Genomic DNA, 2,998 nt, shown 5'->3' with positions numbered 1-2,998 from the left:
CGAATATGACAACTTAAATTGCACGATGGGCGAGTTAGAATTGGTCTTGTTTCTCTAAATAATTTGTTGTAAAATAATTATCTCCATTGTGATAGACTTATAAGCCATTTGTTTTTAACTATCTCACATTTTAAATGTCATATTATTCTTTTGCTCATGGGTCTGTTGACCCATCCATTGATCTTAATATTGTTGAATAATTCAAATGTTTATGAAATTTAGAGTTTCTTTAATGTATCTATTGTGCCATTGTGTGCACCAATATAAAGACTGTTTTTGTAATGATATGTTGATTTCTAATTTTAATTATTTTCATGGTGGGCTTTAAATAATGTCATTTATCACAAGGAAGTGAGTCAGACACTAGAGTTTCAGAGGGTATGCTTTTTACATGCCCACCGCCTGCACTTGAGATACAAAGTGAAAACGTTGTTATGAATTTCTTTTTGTGACACGTTTTGAAATTTTCTTTGAGAGATCTGTATTTCTTTATTTTTAGATCAACAAGTGTGATATTTGCCAAAAGGAACAACCAGCTCTCCAGATTTGCTCTGAATTAAAACCAATCAAAGTATGTTGTATATTTGTTACGTTTTGCTTTATGAACTTACAGCTCATTAGGTATGATTGTAAATATTAAAATATTTAATAAAGCATGTGTGACACTTGCATAAAATGCTACATTCTTATAGCAAAATATATATATATATTTTTACATAAATTTTTATTGTGTATATTAACAGGTTGAAGACATTTGGGAACTTGTAGGAATGGATTTGATGGGACCTTCTCCTACCACTCCTACAGGATACAAATATATTCTGACTGCAACAGATTATTTTTAAAAATGGGTTGAGACATATCCTCTAAAATCAAAAACTGCAGCCAAGGTTTCTTCAAGACTGTTGCAAATGTACTTACGCCATGGAAGTCCGAAAAGGGTTCTAACAGATCAAGGCTGGGAGTTTGTGAATGAAGTGAGTGACCATTCTCAGCCTAACATTTTGATAATGCAATTATGATATTTTCTATTTTGCTTGTTAAATATATATATATGTTACAGTCAAAGTGTAAAATCCCGCTTTCTATAGGATGCCTAGGTAATGTATAGAATGCCTGAAAATGCCTGAAAATCGAACGTTAAAGTATGAAATGATTGATATTTTATACATTGCCTAGGCATTGTATACTTTGCCGGATTGTCTGCCAGCAAAGTATTTATTACACCTAATCCCAGAGACAGCACAAGTTATCAGCAAGCGAGGGGCAGAGACAGCACAGGTTATCAGCAAGCGAGGGGCAGACACAGCACAAGTTGCCAGCAAGCGAGGGGCAGAGACAGCACAAGTAACCAGGCAAAGAGCAGGTGGCAGCCGTGCGGTGGTGTGGTGAGCGACCTGCTTGCAAGCAGGGTCAGAGGTCGTGTATAGCATCCGGCTGAGGTTCCACAGACGCTCTGCCGCCATCCTTTCCCATGGTTCTTGTATCACCATTTTCGGAAGGGAGTGTAGTGCCAAGACAGGAATCACGCCATGCTGACATGCAAAGAAGGTTCTGCGATGAACTATCTCAATTAAGAGCCAATGCTGATAAAAACTGTGTTTTCCTAACCAAAACCAGTTACCAAAAGGTAGTGGACGATGTGAAAAAGGCTAAGACGACCATTAAGAAGGAACCACGGGACTATTGGCTGGTGAAACACTATGAGTTAATGATGGTCGAGAATACGACTAAGTTGATCTATCCCGTTAAAGAAGGTACGAGTACTATTCAGTTTTACGTCGCGGACTCCGAGTTATTTGACGTACTCCATAAGGCCCATTTGGCTATTGGTCTTGGAGAACGGGACAGGTTGTTGAAAGAACTTTCACCCAAGTATAAGAACATTACCCATCATGATACTGAGCTGTACATTCACCTTTGTGAGCCTTGCCAGAAGAAGCAAAAAGGTGTTAAAAAAGGTGTTGTGGTCAAGCCAATGTTTTTTTCTGAATTCAACTCCCGTTGTCAGGTCGATCTCATCGATTTTCAGTCCCATTCTGACAGAGAGTACAAGTTTATAATGGTGTACCAAGATCATCTCACTAAGTTTGTAGTTCTCAGGGATCTGAAATCAAAGAGAGCGGAAGAAGTAGCCTACAAGCTCGTCAACATATTTACGTTGCTTGGTGCTCCAACGATTCTACAGTCTTATAATGGCAGGGAATTTGCAAACAATGTGGTAAGCAGCCTAAAGGAGTATTTGCCCACCTTGAAGATCGTCCATGGTAATCCGTGCCACTCACAAAGTCAGGGGAGCGTCGAAAGAGCTAATCAGGATATTGAAAATATGCTGTGTGCTTGGATGCAAGATGAAAAAACTAGCTGCTGGAGTGAGGGATTGCGGTTTGGCCAACTTATGAAGAACAGAGCTTTTCAGTCTGTGATTAAGAGGTCACCATACGAAGCTCTGTTCGGCTGCAAAGCTAGAGTAGGTCTCTCGACATCGTCCCTGCCTGACGACGTTTTACAAGACGTAGAGACTGAGGAAGAACTAGATAAAAAATAATAGAGAGCGTACAAACAACACAACAGCAGGAAGAAAGACGTGATGAATCAATAGAGGCACAGCTCCCTGCAGAAGACATAGCTGAGAATGCAATCCATGATTGAGGAAACCAAAACAGTGATGAAGCAATGGTTATGGAAGAGCCTTCCATTTCCATGGTTACCGAAAATCCTTCTTCTTCCGCTATCTGTTGCGTCTGCTTAAAGAAACCAGCGGTGCTCATACATGTCGAAAGTGTGGCCCGAACATTTATGCCATCTGTGGACATTCTCCTAAAGACGATGACGGCGACGAAGTAGAAGGTTACGGGGTTAGCATTTTGTGCAATATTTGCTTCAATACCTATCCAAAGTAAAATGGAATCGGAATCGAAACCTTGAAATTCAGGCCAAAAAAACGAAAAGGGATTTTGACAAAAAAATTCCTCCTGTGCCTTTGGGTGCCACTGTG

General features: G+C 39.7%; 1 pseudogene; it reads left to right on the top strand.

Annotated features, from left to right (window-relative positions):
• Positions 1–1,540: 1,540 nt before the first annotated feature.
• LOC144763001 (KRAB-A domain-containing protein 2 pseudogene) lies at positions 1,541–2,548 on the top strand (annotated as a pseudogene).
• Positions 2,549–2,998: the final 450 nt, after the last annotated feature.

The sequence above is a fragment of the Lissotriton helveticus genome, chromosome 6 (genome assembly GCF_964261635.1).
Source record: "Lissotriton helveticus chromosome 6, aLisHel1.1, whole genome shotgun sequence".
NCBI classification, from domain to species: domain Eukaryota; kingdom Metazoa; phylum Chordata; class Amphibia; order Caudata; family Salamandridae; genus Lissotriton; species Lissotriton helveticus.
Note: the sequence above shows the minus strand (reverse complement) of the source record. Positions and strands in the feature narration are given on the sequence as shown.